At 41.4% G+C, this 21,225-nt stretch overlaps 1 protein-coding gene across 1 annotated transcript in view; it reads left to right on the top strand.

The window, feature by feature from the left end:
* The first annotated feature begins 756 nt into the window (after positions 1–756).
* FYN (FYN proto-oncogene, Src family tyrosine kinase) overlaps positions 757–21,225 on the top strand; it is a 192,260-nt gene continuing 171,791 nt past the window's right edge. The window contains exon 1 of the mRNA XM_078369967.1: positions 757–782. The gene's annotated coding sequence lies outside the window, so the exon portion shown is untranslated. The remainder of the gene's footprint in view (positions 783–21,225) is intronic.

Raw genomic sequence — 21,225 nt, 5'->3', positions numbered from 1 at the left:
TTGCAAATAATACATGAAGTACCATAATATTGACTGTTTGTAGGCAGAGTATGTGAGCAAACTGGAAAGCTGCCATCCTGTTCCTGGCACTATAAAGATTAATGTGAAGCATGCATGGGTGTCATCAGAACCAGCAGTCAGCCTTGCCAGGGGTTTGGCACACAAGGTTCTAAGGTAATCCCGGAGGTGGAGTTCCATGGATAAGTTAGTGCAGGCTGGTGGGTTGGCAAACCTCCTGCAGAGGGGAACCCCAGCTGATGGGAACCAGGGGCCATCCCCAAAGGGCTTTTTTGACAGTGAGGCCCACTCACAGTCAGATAGGAAGTGGGAAAGGTATGGGCTGGGTGCTGGGGTATTTTAATACAAGAGATAAACTGAGAAAGCCCTTGGAAGACTCAGTTTGTGCCCCAACCATGGATGACTTGTAGAGACTCTGAAAAAGGGAAGTGTGTGTTTGTGTGGTGTGTGTACACAAGGTCACCATCCTTATCTTTCTTGGTTCCAGAAAGTTAAAATCACATGATAGCTTCTTTTGGTGGTATAAGACCAGGTCTTTGCAGTTTCAGGCAGGTGTTTGTGGCAACTGTGACTTAGCAATTGTGTGAATGAGAAAAAAATTTGTGGCCAAATTGATTGTCTGCAACAAATGGAAATTCTATGGTGGTGCTTTGTGGGTGGTTTGTAGGCAGAGAGTACTTGGTTCCCTTTTGATGTCTCACTATTTTTTTTCTTCTTCTACAGTTTTTTTGAAGAAACAGGATGCTGATCTAGACGTGGAAAAAGTAAGTTGGCAAGTTTTGCACTGAGAGCATGTGCCTTGTGAATTGGAAAGGGCTTCCTGTTGGAACCCAGGATGAAGTCCACTTTCAGTGTGGGATTATAATTCTGAGTCCATAGATTTCTGAGAGAGAGGTTGAATTGGAGATGGAACTGGTATGTGAAATAGAAAGAAAATCTTATCTTCCTTAGCGGACCCACTATTTTCTGCCTTCCCTTAGTTGTAACACTCAATTCTGGTAATTTATGGGAACATATGTTTTGACTATAAGTTATGGCTCCCACCACAGAAATAGAATGGAACAGCTGTCCCATGGCTGAGGAGCCTTCGTGCTGGGGGGGAATGGGGAGCACCTGTCCTCAGGCTGGTCAAGGAGGTCATCTTCAGTCCATTCATCGTTGTTTTTCCTCTACTCTCAGATGGCTGCTGCTCACCTCTGCCTGAGTGGTATCTTTGATTGCAGCCACTGTGTAGCAGGTCATTCCTTCATTAACTTAACATTTTTTGGTTCCCACTGGGTGTTAGACATCATGCTGGACTCTGTTGAGACAAAAGTGAATGTGACTAACTAGTACTCAGGTAATTGTGGTACAACCTGAGAGAGCTGTGCAGAAGGGGCTTTGAAGCTCTGACTGAGGGCTGAGCTATCCAGAAAAACTGAGATGGAGGGGGTGTGAGAAGGAGCTGTGAATGCATTCTTTCTCTGAATGTTTGCTAAGCCTTCTCTGCCTGTACTTCTATCTCCCAGGCACCTTGAGTTCCCCAGTGAAAGGCTGAACCTTGCAGCTCTCGCTAGCCACCCAGGCTTCCTTTTCAGCCCCCACTACTCTGCCCAACCACATTGCCTTGGGTGTAACTTTTCAGCTGTTCTGAGTTATGTTCCTCAATTCCCTGGCCACTTTGGGGCTGCCCCTTCATCATCTCAGAATGACTTGGGGTTATTTCTCCTCTTGATTTGAGTGCAAAAGAGGCTTTTCTTCCTAAACTAGAGCCATTCTGAAAGCAGCCAGTTTGTCTGTAAGTTAGGGAAGTGTACTACCTGAAACATTGTTCTGGAACAATGGTGAGTAACTCCTGACCTTTGACCCCATGCAGGCACCTAGCTTCTGCAGGACAGCCTGTGATCTGCTAGTCATGGGCTTTTCAGCTCATAGAAACCAGGGGGACTTGGGGAAATTAAGCAGCTCTAGTTAGGACTAGGCAGAAGGAGCCTTTTTAGAATCCACATGCACTCAGATTTTGACTGTGGAAGCCAGGGATTGGCAAACGCTGCCCCCATGGGAGGTCAGTACACAGTGACCCTTCTGGACTAGGCCAGGTCCACAGCAGGCAAGAGCCTGTGGGTGCCAGGAGCCCCCTCAGGGCAGTGTTGTTCAGGGGAGCCCAAAGAAATGCCTGGGGGTTGCCCCAGACTGCAGGACGTGCCCTGCTCTGTCTAACTCAGGCAGTGAATCCTGCAACCACAGGATGGGGGAGTCCATTCATTTGGATTCCCTGTCCTGGCCCCATGCCAGGCAAACAGCAGGGCTCAGTTAGTGGAGTGTGGGGGCACTGAATGGAATAGTGTTAAAGTTTGCTTCACTTCTGCTGTTAAATTGCTTTTCGACCTTAGACAAATCATTTCTCCTCTCCAAGTCTCATTTATCTTATCAGTAAAGCAGTCCCTTCCCCAGGACCAAGTAAATTTACTCATTTTTAAATTTAAAAACACAAACCAAATATGTTTTTTTGTTTGTTTTCTGACTTGGGTCTTGAATTAAAATGGAAAAAAGAGCTGTTGGCCACCACTCTAAAGAATGCTAGATAAGGCCAGTTATGGATTGGGACTGAGGGAGCAATGAGTGTCTACAAAAGAGTGAACATGGGTGACTGACCCCATCGTGCAGGTGTCTGTAAGTGCTCAGGGAACCCAAAGTAAGAAGCTACACAGGAGTAGAAATGCCGCTTGGACGGAATGAGTCTAAAGGGGTCCGCCTGCACACTCTTCTCAGTCAAGTGGTTACTGACCTGAGAAACAGTCATTGCCTTAGAGGAGTTTGCTGTTTTAACAGTTCTTTTCTAGAAGTTCCACTTTCAGAACCTTTTCCTGTTGCTGGTAGAACACTGTTGAACATGGATACATCAGCTTATCTTTTTGTCTGTGTTTACCTATCCAGAAGAATCTAATATAGGATGTACATCCATTGTATAAGTAAATGATACCTGTTGGCTAACCCCGGTGGAGAAAAATTACCAAAGTCACAGCGTTTGTTCTTCAAATGGATTTTTAAGTTTCCCCTTTTAGTTGAATATTTTTGTAGAGACAGAACCCTATGTGGAAAATCAGCTTTATTTGGACATGTTAAAGCTCAAAGACAAGTTAGTCTTCATTCTGTATTAATTAGTATCCATGGTTTATTGAACTTCTGCTATGGAGAGTGCTTTATATCATCTCTGTTACACTTCACCATGACAGCAGTCCTGTGAGGGAGCCATGAGTGGCTCGAGGTACTGTAGTGATAGTAAGTATTCTACTCAGATCTGTCTGGGCCAGAGCTTTTCCCTTCCCATACCCCACCTTACACTTTGGAATGTATATAATGTTTGAAACAATATATTTGTGTCCCTTATGTTTTAAAGTTTTGTAAATTCTAAGAAAGCAGTGTTTGTTACTTTTTTGAGAGGTCTTCCTTGACACTTCCCTACAGACCCAGTCTGGAATGGGGTTCCCCTATTGCCAGGGATGCTTCAAAGCTGTCATTGTGGTTGAGTCGTTATCTATGCAATGACTTAATAGCAGTGTTCCCTGTGGAACTTCAGGCTTTGTCAGCCCAGAATCCTCTGTGCCAAGCCTAGTGCCTGGCTCATAGGAGGCCCTCTTAAAACATTGAGCAGGCATGAATGAGTGGAAACCATGCTTGTTAATAGCATTATGCAGTGATAAGACCATCATTCCTTGACTTTCTCTCCAAAAGTACAAAGTTTCAAGCAGACAGATGAACAGATCATTCTTAAAAATGAAGTAATCTGGGCAGGCAAAGAGAGTTCAAAGATAAAAGAGGGAGAAGCAGTAGTGCACAAGGGAAACATTAAGGGAAGATTCTGTTTTTTATCCCACAGAATCTTCAAGGATTCTTGAGTGTTGCAGTTCTGAGCTTGGTTTCCAGATACCATTGCTTTAAATGTATAAGGTGTATTTTTAAAATGTGAAACCCATACTCATTTAAAATTTGAAAAATATGTAATCAAGTTATATCAGAACAAAAATGTGCTTTTTGTATAAAAAGCTGATGAAATTGAGTCATTCCATTTCGTGATTTAAAAGGATTTGATGAAAATAATAATCTAATTTGGTCGTAACTACTCTCAGAGGGCCGAGGAGAGAAGTTTGGTTTCCATGCATCCTGGATGGCCTTTGTCTGGTGTGATTAAAAGTATTTCAGTGCCTGCCATGAGAGAGGCCCCTGCCATTTCTGCAGTTTCAGGGAGACCAGGAATTCCTATAGTGTCATTCCAACTGTTTGCAGGGTTTAGACAGCTGCATTCAGGCCACAAATACAGCCACATACATACTGCCTATTTGCTAGACACAGAGGCCTTCCAAAACAAAAATTGTCATTCAAGAAGCAAAGCAAAAAGAAAAATTACCTCCTGCCTTAGAATTGTTTCTTTTGCCCCTGAGTGAGTGAATTCTTTGAAATGTGTTGGTCTGTTAAGGTAGAATGTACATGGAAGTTGCTACATTTTTCAGTGTTTCTTTGATTTTAATAAATCCCAAGATAAATGATAAAAAATATCTTAGATTCTTATTGTGGGGATAATTGTCTTGTGGGGGAAAAATCTAGTTCTAAGTAATTGAGAGTTAGAAATTTGAGGCTGCATCAGGAATTCACCTTTAAAGCCATGTTCACATGATTTCTATGCAGCTGGTTAAGAGGTGGGAAAGTTAATTCATACAAGCTTTTTCTTTTGTGGGAAGAATAAGATTTCTGGGGTCAGAGGCCAGCAATGTTCACATGGGATATCCAAAGGCTTCACAATGCTGGTTGCTGGGGTGACATAAGGATGTCTCTAGTGTGAATAGGGTGATGTTGGCTTTGGGGTGTACCACCCCAGTGTGTGTGCTGGTTGCCTTAGGGAAGTAAGGGAGAGAGTGAAGAAGAGAAAGGGAAGAACAGCATAAGCATAACTCCCTGCCATCTGCGGGAGCCATTGCTTCCTGAATAGGCATGGGCGGGTTGCAGGGGCTGGACTCAGGTGCTTGTGGTGCCTCTCAACCCATGGACACGGGACAGGGCAGCTCCCATGTACAGACAGGAATTGTTCCTCAGGTCCTCCCTGATACATGTACTGCAGGCTGCCAGCCTCAGAAGCTATAGGAAGCCAAAGTAGCTTACATTCTTCATTTACCTTTCTTAGCCTTATACGCAGATTGACCCCTTCTGCTGCTGATCGGGCAATGGAATCCAGCCTCATTATATAACTGAGTAAGGGTCACGTTTCACACAACTTACTTTCTTGGTGACTGCATACCAGGAAAAGGAAATGGCTTTGGCTTGGGGGCAGGGAGAGAAAGAGCAAGAGTGCGTGTGTGTGTGTGTGTGTGTGTGTGTGTGTGTCACGTTTCACACAACTCACTTTCTTGGTGACTGCATACCAGGAAAAGGAAATGGCTTTGGCTTGAGGGCAGGGAGAGAAAGAGCAAGAATGCATGCATGGGTGTGTGTGTGTGTATGCATGCACGTGTGTGTATATGTTTAGGAGGCAGGGACATGCTTAGAATTCTGTTTTAGACAGAAAGGCAAACATTTTTAGTCTTGGGCCAAAAATAGTTGTTATGTATCATTTGTAATAACTGACCAGCTTTCTTTTACATAAATCCCTGGATTGTAAAACTAAATGCAGTCTAAGAAGAAAAAATATGCCCTTTGCCAATTTGAATTTCAAAAAAAAAAACCCTCTTCCTAGACATTCTAAATTTAGGAGGATATTGATAACTGATCTAGAATGACTGCAGATAATAACATTTTCATTGTGATCTGAGGAAAATTGAGGGTTCCTTGTTTAGTCCTGGATATAGAACAGTTCATTCATTCCTTAAACATCGGTAGGCCAGCCACAGTTTTAGGCTCAATGTTATCTTATTCAGTTGCCCCATGTAGTATGAGAGGAAAATAAAGCTCAATAGAAGGGGAACAAATTGCCCGAGGACTAACATCTAGGAAGCAGCAAGATCCAGAAGCATATCTCACACTTGAAGCATCATCCTTCTCTTTCTCCTCCACTGTGGCTGCTCTCTTGTCCTGAAACCATCATTATCAGCCTCATGTAACTTAACTGGTAATTTAATTTAAATCTTTCATGTTATCTTCACTGAATTTAAAAGGACTTTCTCCTTTATTTATGTTTTAAAAGTAGTAATGGTGTTTTTATCAAGGAACAATTGGAAACCTTGCAAAGAAGATCACCTCTTTAACCTGACCTGGCCCTGGAAGGTGGTCGCCCTGTGACAGTGTGCAAATGACTTGCAGGGGTGGCTTTCTTTCTGCAGGCAGTGGGAGTAGGGGAAGCCCATGAGACACTCATTTTCTTTCCACTGCTGCCTCCCAGACTTGGTAATCATTTTCTTAGATTCTTCCTCTGAGTAGCATTCATCATTTCCATATGACAAAAGCTGGATGTTGCCAGGAGAGAATAGGGAGAAATGCTGCCCACGTTACAATGGAGAGACAAGATGAGCTCTCACCTGCATACTTTGTACCATTTGTTTTTACATGGAGGCTTTCTCCTGTAGCCATGAGATACTGCATAATTTGTTTTGCTTCAGCCAGGCCTGCTGTGTAGAAGTTGGAATCATTTGGTTGTCTGCCTTGCATAGACTTATTGTCTGCTGAAATTGCATGTGAAGGAAAGATTATTAATAAAATATGTGTGAAGAATGGCTTAAAAGATGCTTTTGCCAGTGCCCGTAAACACTTTTAAGAGTAGAGCTGCCGTTTTCTAAGACTGGTGTCGTATAGGCCATAAAAATACATAAAAATTTAAGCTTTTCCTTTAAAAGGTTATTACTGCCCACTTTTAGCCCACAACAAAATTTTATTTAAGCAGAAAAGCTTCTTTATTCACTTACTATGCCTGCTGTCACAAATTACTGCAAACTTGATGACTAAAAACAACAGAGATTTATTCCCCCACAGTTTAAGAGGTCAGAAGTCCAATAGCAAGGTGTCAGCAGGGCCACAGTACCTTCAGAGAGGGAGAGAATCTGTTTCCTGTCTTCCCACTTCTGGTGGCTGCAGGTGTTCCTTGACTTGTGGCCATATCACTCCAGTCTCTGCCTCTGCCCTCACATTGCCTTCTCCTCTGTGTGTCTCCCTCTGCAGCCCTCTTATAAGGATACCTGGGATGGCTTTTAGAGCCTGCTGCATGATTCAGAATAAGCTCTTCCTCTCAAATCCTTAACTTCATCACATCTTTGCCATATAAGGTAATATTTACAGGTTGCAGGGATTAGAAATACCTTTGAGGGGACATTTTCTGCCTAATATACCTCAACTTGGGAATTTCTGTAATTTACATTTACCAAAACATAAAACTTGCAACCCCTTGTTTCACTCAATACTTAGTCAGTTTAATTTTCTTGGAAGAGGCCATTTGGAAGATCTAAGAACTAGTCTCTTGTCCCAGTCCCCAGAGCAGGCAAGGCCATGCCTGTCTTCTTTCTCAGACTGAGGTTTATGTAAAGAAGAGGAATTGTGGACTCTGAAAGCTGGGAGAGGCCTTGGAAATCATACCCTCTCAGTCTTTGGGGGAAACTGAGGCTAGAGATGCCCGGTCACCTAAGTCTGGAGAGGAGATGGGACAAGCACTTAGTGCTCCAGTCCACCTCTTCTGCTGTGTTCCTGCAGACCCCCAAGATGTCTCTTGTGATACAAGCCTCTAGGTCATCTTTCATTTGAGAGCCCTTCAGTACCTGAAAACCCAATCCCTGAAAAATCCTTTTTTCCTAGTCCAAGAGCCCTAGTTCTTATAACTTTCTTGCATTAGCTGGTGTCAGGAATTCCATCATGCTGGTCACTTCCTCCTGGATGCATTCCCTTTATATCACCGTCTTTTTGAAAACATGGCACTTGGACATGAACACAGTACTTAGAGGATGATTTGATCAGTGTAGAGTAAGGGGTTACTATCAGGTCTTGTTGGACACACATTTTCCGCATCAGTCCATGCTATACTGATGCAGACCAATATTACATCTCTCATCAATTCACTTTATCATATCTTCAGCTTGCATTGAGCTTATATTTGATAAAGATTCTCAGAACTTCTTAGGTATGAATTGCTTGAAACTCATCTCCTTTCCCCATGCTATATAGAAGATCTGGATTTCTGTCAGTAGCTGGATGGGATAGCTTCAGATCCAGAATATAGACCAGATGGGGATCCAGAGAACAAACAGATCCATGAGTTGGGGCATGCTCATGGGAATGGTACCAGCAGCAGAGTAAACAGGAGGAGTTTCAGATAATCTGGCAAGGCTTAGTGCAGAGGAAACTCTTCTATAGGTGGTTGTGTAGATGGATAGATGTTTGGCAGTGGAAATGTCTGGCTAGGCATGTCATGAGGCCAGATGAGAGCCATGCAGATGTACAGGGACTTCAGAAGCTAATGCAAAGAATTGAGTCCAAAAGAATGAGTTATAGAGTCAACTACTGAAATGAGGTAGGACCCAAGACAGGTGCTTGAACCCAGAGTAAAAGAAAGCCCTGGTCTGAAGTCAGGATGGTAAATTGATATGACTCTGAATGTCTATGGCTGAAAGCCTTACCCACCCAGAGTCTGAGGACAGAATCACTGGCAGAACTTGCAAACAGGATGAGTTGTTTCTGTTCAGTAAACAACTGAATATGAAGCAAGTGATGACACTGTCCTATCCACACATACATAGATTATTTACAACTGAAAGCAAGATTTTATCTGTTAATTTGGAGAGGTGGATGATGTTCTTTTGGTCAGTTGTGGCTGTCATTCTAGCCTATTTAAGTCTTTTAAATAAATCTCTATTCTGTCTTCCAATTAATTAACTATCTCCTTTCAGCTGTGAATTATTCGTAAATGCTACAAGCACACCTTGATGAAACATTGACCAAGAACAAATGTGCAAAGGCCTGTTCCAAGGACCTCTCTTCAGGTCAATGTTGTTCTTCCATGATATTAGTGCCTTTGGGTGTGGTCATTCAGTCACTGAGGCCACTAAAGTGAATCATCACTTGCTCCAGGGTTTCCCATCTTGCTTAGTTAGATATGTTTTTGAGTGACTATTAGATGCTTTGCTAACATCAAAGTGTTCTGCATTTGTGATCTATCACTCTAATAGTCTTATGAAAATGCCCTGAGATGGAGCAGGAACATGGAAGGGAAAGTTGTTAGGGTAGTCAGTCACTGCTTTGAGTGTAGAGGTGCCTGGATGTCCTCATTGATGTCCATAGGTTTAAATCTTGAGTTCTACTTCCTGTAACATACCCAAATATTAGCTCATGGGTGATTTTTTTTTTTTTTTTTTGAGACAGAATCTCTCTGTGTCACCCAAGCTGGAATGCAGTGGCACGATCTCAGCTCACTGAAACATAATACATAGCATTATGTATGTTTGCTCACTGCAAACATACATAATGTTATGATAATTTAAGACAAAACCAAGGCCAGGCACAGTTCAAGCAATTCTCTGCGTCAGCCTCCTGAGTATCTGGGATTATGGGTACCCGCTACCATGCCCAGCTAATTTTTGTATTTTTTAGTAGAGACGGGGTTTCGCCATCTTGGCCAAACTGGTCTTGAACTCCTGACCTTGTGATCCACCCACCTTGGCCTCCCAAAGTGCTGGGATTACAGGCGTGAGCCACTGTGCCCCACTGGGTGATATTGTTAAAGGAGGGACTGGAATCTTGCATTCATATGAAGAGTACTAATCTTAGGGTTAAGGGTTCACCTCTATTAAAGACTGATCCTCCTTTGTGGGTATGTGTGGTCTGTGGAGAGTAGCCCCCACTGTTGGGTGAACATGGTGGCTTCTCAGAATATCTAGAGGTGTTCATTAAGTTGTGAAATGTGTCACTACTGAATACAGTCCAAGTGTAAAGTGAAAGGAAGTGAGATGCTGGGTGGATCTGTGATGATAACAGAAGGGATAAAACCAACAATTTATGCATTTGCATAGTCCCTCCAAATAAGGCTGCCACGAGAAAGTGAGATGGTTTCAGGGTGGAAGATGAGGCAGTGTGATGTGGTAGAGAGTATGTGGGCCTCAGGAGCTTGAGTAAATCCTGAGGTCTCAGGATTTAGAGCAGTGTGAGGTTGGCCATGGAAGAAGCTGACAGTCATCAAGGGTAAAGTGCAGCTGTGAAGAGTTTGAAGTAGAGGCACAGAGTACTGTGAAATCCCCAACAGGAGTTAGATGAAGAAATGCCAGTGAGGGGAGAAAATCATCATTATGTACCAGCTTACCAACTTCTGCTTATTGTGCCCCCTTTCTTTGGTTGGTACTGGCCAGGGATGGACTAACTCCCAACTTTGATGTGGAGTGGATTCCTACATAGGGTAGAAGAATGGCAAGAGGGAAGTTTCCTGTCCATATTATTTTTTCTTTTGCTATGTGTCAGCATACGTAATGCTATGATAATTTAAGACAAAACCAAGGCTGGGCATGGTGGCTCATGCCTGTAATCGCAGCACTTTGGGAGGCTGAGGTGGGCCGATCACGAGGTCAGGAGTTCAAGACCAGCCTGACCAACATGGTGAAACCCTGTCTCTACTAAAAATACAAAAATTAGCTGGGTGCACACCTGTAATCCCAGCTACTCAAGGGGCTGAGGCAGGAGAATCACTTGAACCCAGGAGGCAGAGGTTGCAGTGAGCCAAGATTGCACCGCTATACTCCAGCCTGGGTGACAGAGCAAGACTCCATCTCAAAAAAAAAAAAAAACCTTTGTGTCGGGGGGAGGATTTTGTCTACCTTTAGAATATTCTAAAAAGTAGTAGTAGGGGAAATGTAATTTTAAAAAAAATGGAGTACCTGCCACTTTCCCCATTCTGTTATCAAATAAGGGAAAAAATATTTTTTTCTTTTATAAGAGAGTTTGATATACATCAAAGTGCTGCTTACGGCAAAAACGTAAATTTGATAATGGGAAGAAGCTTGAACAGCCCTCAGTATTGAAAATGAAGTAACTTATAAACCCGACTTGTGAAGTTTAGAAGTCATTACGGTGACTGCAGTGAGGTGCTAGGCATGGGAAGGCCTCACCAGTAAAAATGCCAGGAGTGCTTTTTTTGTACATAGCCCATCAACTAGTAGGACAAAAAGCTTTTGACAGTTTCCATAGTCTTTATTCTGTTTTCTTATATTTGGTATTAATAAATACTGGCTAACTAGCCAATCACATATCTTTACATTATTCAATTTTTACAGTGGCCAAGAAGAAAGTATAATTAGACTTTTGTGTTTTCTAGATGATACTGTTTAATAACAGCAAATACTATATAATGTTGCTGGCTCATTTCAGAACCAACAGAGCAAAGCGTGTTCATTCAGTAAAAGGCATCTGTTGTTTTTGTTTGTTTGTTTTCTGAGACAGGGTCTCACTTTGTCAACCAGGCTGGAGTGCAGTGACACAGTCACGGTTCACTGCAGCCTCAACCTCCTGGGTTCAGCGATCCTCCCACCTCAACCTTCCTAGTAGCTGGGACTACAGGTGCACACCAACGTGCCTGGCTAATATTCTTATTATTATTTTTGTAGAAGCAGTGTCTCCCTGTGTTGCCCAGGCTGGCAACTCTTGGGCTCAAGTCATCCTCCCGCCTCAGCCTCTCAAAGTTCTGAAATTACAGGCATGAACCACCACGCACAGCCTAGCATTTGTTTTCTTTGTTGGAAATGTAATTTTAAATTTTTTCTTTGGGGGCTAAAACCCAAATCAGTGAATATCTGAGGCCTATTTGCGTGTAAAGTTTAGGCAACCCTCATTCACTTGATGTTTGACCCATGAGTATCTACTCCATATCTCAGCTGAGATTCGAGATGGTAAATGACAGGTTTTCATGTTTTCTGTCATATCGCCATCTCTCATGATCATTGAGAGCATTCTTCACCCAAATTGGAGGAATTGGCTACCTCAAATGCCTTTCTCTGAAGGCCTACCAATCTTTCTCTTTCCTCACAACCAGGTCCTTGAGTCGAGTTCTTGTCACATCTCACTTTGGAATCACCTTCACTTACCAGGCATTTCTGACTTGTCTTTCAGTTTCTGTTTTTTGCTGAACTCAGAATCCTGCATTGAGGGTGTCCACTTAGCCCAGCCCTGTTACTGTACCATAGCATCTTGCTCCTCCTGGAGCCGAGTTTGGAATTTGCTTTACAATATGCCACCACCTGCAGAAACCTGTCCTTACTTTTCTTGTGTTTGTTTTTCGCATTCATCCTTCAGTTTAGTATGTCTTCTGTGAGCAAATGAAAATAGGATCATTAAAGTGAAAATGGAGATTTGCTGTTCTGTTTTCATGTTACAATGCAGATGGTGTGAAGTATTTTTTAAGAAAATCAAATTATCTAGACTCAGATCTTTAGGACAGTAGAGTTTCTCTGGTTTTTACAAGTAGTTTACTAAACGGGAGAAAAATTGAAGTTGAAAAGCTGCTGAATTCATTTGCCTTTTAAATAACTTACCAATTTTAATTTTTGAGTAGGAAATAAGAAAAGTTTTTAGAATAAACATTCCTGAAATAGAACAAATTCAATAAAAATTCTCATTTTGTCTAAATTCAGGCCATGGTACTAACTGTGGGTAAAGACCAGGACCTAACTGTGGGTAAAGCAGAAAAATTAACTCAGAGTTTACTCTTAAAATAGGGATGGAGAAGGTGGTAAATTATGCCAAGGTTGGGAGCCTGGGTGTCTGAGAGATGGGTAGGTCTGGGATTATTCTATAGGAATGAAGAAGGAAGAAGGGGTGATTTGGGAAAGTTAGTAGTAGTGAGGTACCACTCAGTAGTAATTGGGGCAGCGGTAATACAACAGAGGAACTTTTGTGAATGGGAGGAGACCCTGGGGTTGGCTTGTGGGTGGGAGACCTAGGCCAGGACTGCTACCTGCAGTTCCTGGGTACAGCTCAGCAAAAGGCAACTGCACTCAGGGCAGACAGATCAGAAATGGGCACTCCTTGCGGGTTCCCTTGCAGCAACGTTGGCACCACTTTCTGCACATCTCTGCTGAGTTTTACCTTCCCATCAGTGGTAGCCTGGATAAACACAGGTGAGTCCTTGTAGAGAACAAAGGTCATCATGTTGAGTCTTCTATTTGATTGGAGCTGGGAGGCAGAAGGAGCAAGTGCTCCACCTAAGACGAGTCCAAGCCCAAGGCCCTGCAGAGGGTCAAAGTGCTGGGAAGGAGGCACTGAGGAAGGTGGGCTCAGGGCTCAGGGTAACATAAAAATTTATTTTTAATATGAGGCATACAAAGGAATAGATATGTGTATATGTGTCCACACCCACTCACACATCTACATTGTGTGTGTGTGAGAGAGAGAAATAATCAACCCTCTCACTCATCCTGCAGCTTGGAAGCCCCTGTGAGTTCCTTTTCTCCACACCCTTCTCCTTCAATGGAACCACTATTCTAAATTTTGTGTTTATTATTTCCTTGCTTTTCTCTGTAAGTTTGTTTCCTTAAACAATTTATTGCTAACATTTTTTATTTACCTTGGGACTATATCATCTACCATTTGCTTATTTCCATCAACATTTGTTTTTAAGATTCATTCCTATTGATGCGTGAAGCGTCGTGTATAAAATTTATCTTCACTGCTGTCTGGTTCACTCATTGTGTGAGTGGAAGACCACTTTACCTCTTCTTTCAAGGACAGTTGGGACATTTCAGTTTTGCTATCTTAAACAGTGCTGCTATGAACATTCTTGAATGTACATCTTGCTGCAGTTTCATTAGGATGTGTGCCTAAGGGAAGAATTTTTGGGTCTTAAAGCGTGTGCATTGTCCATTTTGCTGAATAATAGCAAATTGTTTTCCAAAGTGGTTGTACCACTTGACATTCCCACAAAGAAACATTAACTTTTAAGGCAAGGGGACGTATGAAGGAAGGAAATGAAATACAGGATTAGCTAAACATTGGCGAGGAAGGATGTCATTAGGTTCTGATGAAGTACAACTCTCCATTAATATGTGCGGTTAGAGAGACCTGGGGAAATGAAGAAAAAGGTGTAGATTTTAAGTGGCCATTATGGAAAGGGTGGAAGGTTAGTTTGCATGGACTGTGGGTCACATTGTCATTAGGGAGTAGATTCCATCTTCGTATCTACAGGTATGAAAACACAGTTTCTCTCCATTTTCACTCACTTCTCCCTGATCAGCAATGATCTCCGGTTCTCTGAGGAGTACATACTGCCAAGCTTGTAAATGTGCTGTTTCCACATCAAACTGATGATGGCACAGATCCTAATAAAGCTTTTAAAACCGATATCTACACAGAGGCACACAAATATTTTGGAGATTACTTTCCCAAAACACAGGTGATTTTTCTGACAGCCGTGCTTTGTGACTTATAAATTCAGTAAACTTATACCAGCTGATGTTGCTGTTTTTTTGTTTTGTTTTGTTTTGTTTGTTTGTTTTGTTTTTTACCACGTAGGGTTCTTTGATGAGAACTCAGAGCTGCCCTGTGGTTGCTCATTCACTTGACCTGAGAAAAATAAGTCCATGATATTTTGAATAGCAGATTAACTGAGAAATAGGAATAGTCCCCAGTGAACATATTGGCTTTGTTTGTAAGTTCTAACCATTCTGATTATAAAACTGGTGGAATTTGTTTTGTTTAAAATTTTCCATTCTTTCAAATCTAGATTTTAGTAAGGCTAACTTCTTTCGATGGCATTCCTATGAAACTGAAAGTAGAGCATTAAACCATTAAAAGCACATGTTCTCTGGAGTCTCAGAAGTGCAGCTTTTTTTATCTTGTTATTTTTGGGTCACCCTTCATTAATAGCATTCATCAGATTTACTTGATTCCAGGCCAGAAAGATTAGTGATGGTGGCATTTTCAAAATATTTCTGTCACAGTTTTTTATTATAGTTTGTCTAGTATTGTCTATTTAAAACTTTTGATTATGACAGTAAATATTTAAGAAGACAGCATGGTATGCTAGAGATAATTTGGAAATTTTGTGTTTTACCAAACAAATGGAAAGAACTTCATTATTCCCCAGTTGAGGTTTAATTATGTAAACTGTGATACATCTGTTAAATGGAATATTATATATTAGTTTAAATGATGATCATCAAAATTGCTAAATAAGTTGGACAAATATTTAAGGTTGTTAAATAGAAAAAGTAGTATACCAAATCGTATGTGGAATGTGAACTTAGTTTTGAAAGCAAAATGCCTATGTGGGAAAAGCCTACAAAACCTTTACCAAAATGCTAATAGTCATATATTTGCATTATGAGATTATGGTTTTCTTCTCTTTGTTAATGTGGTTATATTACTTTTATAATAAAATTGCTTAAAGAGATAGATTTAATAGTTCAGTCTGGATTCAAATTGCCATTCTGCCATTAGCCAGCCTTCTGACGTTGGGCAAGCTACTTAACTGTGGAGTTGGCTTCCTCAGGTGCTAAAAGATGTTGTATCCTCACACAGTTGTTGCAGACAAAGAAAGGTAATATCCGAAGGCAGTAGCCAGTGTGGTGGTTCCTGCTTTCCCCAGCTTCCTCTTCTTTGGTGAAACTAGTAGCTTCATCCAATACACACCCATTGGTGTGTGTTGTCTGGTTTCTATTTTATCTGGTTATGGCCTAGCTCTGATCTCAGTAAACATTTAGGAACTCTTGGAACTTCTGTTTTAGCAGTGACAACTGACGGTTATTTTAGAGAAGTGATTGATGAGTAAGAATGCTCGGCCTATGTCACAAGAAGGGAAATTTGAAGAACTGGACTTCCTAATAGTCCTAGAATTTCAGCTATTCAAATACATGTATTTGATGACAAATGTATTTGTTAATTTTAGGACATCCTTGTTAATTTCCCATGCCTAGTAAGGAAGAAGCATGTTACATGTTTGCTAAACAGGCTGGCAATTTGTTTTTGCTCTGCCACATTCCTTCAAGAAAAAGGTACAAATCATGTCTAAGAGAATTCATCTAATTCTCACAGACCTCCAGGGGCTGTGTCTGAACCCTGAGTTGTTAAACTGAGTTTTCAAGTCTGTGATGATATGAGATGATCATGTCAGCAGTTGATGTAAATAGAAACAGTGATGTTGGGTGAGATCCTAGTATCTAGTTTATTTCAGAGTACGGGACAGGACAGAAAAATTCATTTTGTAATAGTAACAGCCAACTACAGATGGCCAAATGCTCTGGGTAATCTTGCTCTGGATTTAGGAACACCCTTAGCAAAGATTCAAAATAAGATTTCCATATTCATCTGGGCTCAGTTCATCCCATCCACTTAGACCAGACTCAGAGCATCTTGGATCTCCCTAAGACTGATAGGCCTAGAGTCTGTTAAAGACAGGAGTGCATTCTTGGTCTACTCAGGGCTAGAATCTGGATCTCTGTGCTCTCAGTTCATGTCATTTCTAGAGGAACAGACTCTTCCTCTGCCACTAGCTGGCCTTGGGCAAGTCAACGGGCATACTGAGCCTCAGTTTTGATATAAGATCAGAAGTTTAATCTCTGTGGGCCCATCTAGCTCAAAAGTCCACAGAATATCCTCTTTTGGGTATTTATTTTTTAAAGTGTCAGCATCTTGAGTGGTTATAAGTAATTAAACCATACAAAGTCAACTGTAAATTCTTATCCCTTAAAGTTTGAGGTTCTGAGTCAGGCCTCGGGTCCCTGAGGATGGCTTAGTGGGATCAGCACAATTCCACTCAAGGACACAGTTCCTCATGGCCTGACACAGGCCAAAAGTGGTGTGAGGCAAACCAGAATGCAGTGACAGGAACATCCTTGCCGGTAAAATGGGCTATTTACAAGAGGGAAGAGAGTAAGGAAAATACATAAAAGGCATAAAGATTGGATAGGAAGTAAAGCTGTCTTTATTCACAAGCAATAAGGAATGTATAAAACAACTACTAGAAGGTAATAAAAAGTAAATTCACAGGATAGAAGGTCAATAGACAAATCAATTGCATTTCTGTATTTTAGCTATTTCAGCTATTTTTCCAGCTAATAGCTGGAAAATCAAGTGAAGGAAACAATTCTGTGTGCAATAATAACAGAAAAATATAGAGCACCTAGGAATGAATTTAACACAAACTAGTCCATTGGCTCTATCTCTGGAAGCACTTGCATGTAATGGATTCTCACAGTCCCAGACAACTCCCCAGGGACTATACTTTGGTTTTGTATCCCTTATCATTTTTCCAAGGGAAAAAGTTGTATCAACTTGCATAATTGTTGTTTACCATCATCAATATATGGATTATAATGTCAACTTATAGTCAACAAACAGCACTCCCAGGGCCATTTCATAATTTACCTGATAATTTACCAAACATGCCTTCCTCAAATTTTGGGTTGTAGTGTGTAGTCCTGAGTGACTGGTGGGGACCAGATTAAATCTCAGGCATAAGATACTCAGACAGTTGTATTTTCTTTCTTTTCTGTTCCTACTTCTCTCTAGGGTGTGATGAGCCATTTAATCCATCAGACACCAGGAGTATCTATGTAATGAATTTTTACATGCCCCAATCATTTTAAAGTAATCGTCCTTCTTTTAAAAGGCTTCATTAAGTCTATTGTTAGGATTGTAGAACTACCTAAGAGAGACAAGAGGGCTTTCCTCATTTTCAGAATTCAGACAGTTTTGTTAATTGCATAGCTTTAGGTGAACAGTAATTAAATGGGTTGGGGGAATGTGCAACATTTATTTATAGTAACATAAGCATGTCACATATTTATAGTCATTACTGCACAGTCTACTTGATAACATCCTTTTGAAGGGAAGGTCATGACTGTTAAAAGTAGCTTCAACAATTGTTTTTGGCAGGGACCTTGAATATTACAGATTGGTGAGTATTACAGATCCAGGTACCCTTGTACTAAAGAAATACTATACATATTAAACTTTTTGCAAGGAGCCTATACTTGCAAGTTTTTTAAATATGCTTTTAACATTATACATGTAAATATTTGAGTTAAGCATGTTTGCTAATGCCAATTAGAGTCTTTGGAGTATTATACCAGATTTTGTACCTTAATTTTAACAAGATGATAGATGAGTAATAGTTATTCTTTGGTTCTTAAATTGTTAATAAGTACAGATTTAGTACATTATTCTTAACGTGCTCTAACATGGCCCATTTATCAAGCAGATAGGAGAGAAACTTTCCATCAAGTGTTGAGGATCTTAATGCCAATGAAATCACTATTTGGGGGCCTTTGGATCAGATGAAAGCTGGAAATCTTCCCCCCAGAAACCTGTACATGCATATGCACACAGATACAGCATGATATTTCAGGATCATGCTGAATCAAGGACCCAAAGGTATGAATCTTTTATCTTAATGTGGATTCTACAAATATCCCCATTTCTGTTTTGCACTTCCCACCCCTTGCCTAGTGTCTGTCATGCCCATGTCTGCAAATCCATTTTTATATATACCTTTTTTTCCGTAGGACATTTTTACTCAGTATCTTCATTTCACCAATTCAGTCTAAGTGTGACAGAAACAGAGATCCCTTTTCTACTACCATTGATTTCCAGCTCATCCCCTAATTTCCTCAGCTATTAATATTAAAGGTTGTCATCAACTTCTCCCTCTGCCCTGTTTCCCAAAGAACTTATAAATCTGTTGGAACAAGCATGCTTTCTTAACTGAATGCATCTAGTATATTGATAACATTGTATTCCGTGTTCTTTAAACAGAGCTACCACTCTGTCCCTTCTGTTTTTTTTATCCATACCACCACAGTGCAAGCCTTAAACATCTGTCCTTTAAACTCTCCCAGTCACCTTGCCCCTGGACTTTCTGTCCCAGCACTGTGCTACCACACTTTCTAACCCAGTCTTCCCTTGGATGTCGTCTGCCACACATAGGCACACACTTTACCTTGTCCCCACCTCCTTGACCACCTTCAGTGGTTCTCTGTCACTGGACACAGCAAATTTTAAATTGCCAATTTCTTCACTGTGGGGCTGGCTCTCCTACTCTCATTTCAGCCAGAAACTATTTCTGCTGCACCTTAATAATTAGTACATACTTACTAATTATTCTATGTTTTGAATAGCCCTTGATACTTTTACATTTGTTATCTAATTAGATTTCACTACAAACAAGTGCGATAGATTGAGCAGGTATTTTTTCCATACATCAGATAAGATATCAGAAGCCCGGAGAAAGTAGTGCTTGTTCAAGACCACCCTGCTGAGAAGTGGCACAGTTGAGGATAGAATCTGATTCTCCTCTATGAGAAAATGATGCTGAGTTAAAACTGTTTTGAGCCAGGCGTGGTGGCTCATGTCTGTAATACTAGCACTTTGGGAGGCCAAGGTGGGTGGATCACAAGGTCAAGAGATCGAGACCATCCTGGCCAACATGGCAAAACCCCATCTCTAATAAAAGTACAAAAAATTAGCCAGGCTTGGTGGTGCAGGCCTGTAGTCCCAGCTACTTGGGAGGCTGAGGCAGGCGAATTGCTTGAAACTGGAAAATGGAAGTTGCAGTGAGCCACGATTGCACCACTACACTCCAGCCTGGCGATAGAGCGAGACTGTCTCAAAAAAAAACAAAAAAAACAAAACTTGTTTTGAAAATCTGACTTCAGGCTCTGGAATCTTGCCTGCCTCTATGTAAATGTAAAAAATAGGATTTCATATTTTCTAACGGTTTTCCACTTAGTAGCTCATTTCCTAAAGCGTGTTCTGAAGCATGTTGGTCCCAGGAGAGGCTCTGTGGAAAATGGATTGTGTGGCCAGATAAGCTGGAAAGAGCTGCTTGTTACATCCCCCTCTTGGGGATTCCCCTTGCACATTAACTTTTAAAGACTCTGAGAAATCCTATTGCAAAGACTGTTTAATATGTTGTTTTTTAAATTATAATAAAACACATGACACTAAAATTTACCATATTAACCATTTTAGTAAAGTTCAGTTGTGTTAAGTGTATTCACATTGCTGTGCACCAGTCATGACTACATCTTGCAAAACTTAAAATCCCTACCCCTTAAACAACAACTCCCAGTTCTGCCATTCCCCTGGCCCCTGGCCCCTGGCCACCACCATTCTGCTTTTCATCTGTATGAACTCAACTCCTCTAGGTACCTCACATAAGTGGATCATATAGAATTTGTCCTACAACTGGCTGATTTCACTTAGCATAATGTCCTCCAGGTTAATCTGTGTTGTAGCATGTGTCAGAATTTCCTTCCTTTTAAGGTTGAATAGTATTCCATTGTGTATATAGACCATATTTTGTTTATGCATTCATTCGTCATTGGATACTAGGGTTGCTTCTGCCTTTTGGCTGTTGTGAACAGTGTTGCTATGAACATGGGTGTGCAGATACCTTTTGGAGACCCTGTTTTTAATTCTTCGAGTAGATACCCAGAAGTAGAATTGCTGGATCCTATGGTAATTTGATGTTTAATTTTTAAGGAACTACTATTGTTTAACATATTTTTATACTCAGTTCATAAACTTATTTGATCACAAAGTTCTTTTTCCACGTTATACCTTTGGCTGGCCCACAGAATGTGGGTTTTGTGGAATCCTGAGCTCAGTAAGCAATTTCTGCTTGCTTCAAGGGGCCAGGAACCTCAGGATGCTGGTTGGGGAGTTTGACCATTAAGTTTCCAGCCCAAGGACAAGGTCAGCAGTGCAGTCCCAGGAGCTGCAGAAGAGGAGGAAGCTCACAGGGTACACAGCCAACTGTAACCAGGGTTCCTCCACTACTCTAGAACAACACTATCAGCTTTACACAGAGTGAAGCTTTACATTGTGGTGCTGAGGTTGTTAAGGACTGTGCTGGCTAGTCAGCATCACTGTGGTACTGAGGTTGTTAAGGACTGTGCTGGCTAGACAACATCACTGTGGTACTGAGGTTGTTAAGGACTGTGCTGGCTGGACAACATCATTGTGGTGCTGAGGTTGTTAAGGACTGTGCTGGCTGGACAACATCATTGTGGTGCTGAGGTTAAGGACTGTGCTGGCTGGACAGCATCATTGTGGTGCTGAGGTTGTTAAGGACTGTGCTGGCTGGACAGCATCACTGTGGTACTGAGGCTGTTTAAAACTGCACTGGTTGGACAGCATCTTTACTGGCCAAGAGAGTAAGGAGGGCAAGCCTGCCTGCCTCTGTGCAGTTAGGGGCCTTGGAAAGCTTTATGATGAGAAGCGTCAGATTTCAGAATCCACGATTTCCCCCATCTCCTCCAAGAAGAAAGAGTTCCCTTAATC

This window comes from Callithrix jacchus, chromosome 4, assembly GCF_049354715.1.
Source record: "Callithrix jacchus isolate 240 chromosome 4, calJac240_pri, whole genome shotgun sequence".
Taxonomy (NCBI): Eukaryota; Metazoa; Chordata; class Mammalia; order Primates; family Cebidae; genus Callithrix; species Callithrix jacchus.
The sequence above is the reverse complement of the archived record's forward strand: the minus strand, read 5'-3'. Positions and strand labels throughout refer to the sequence as shown.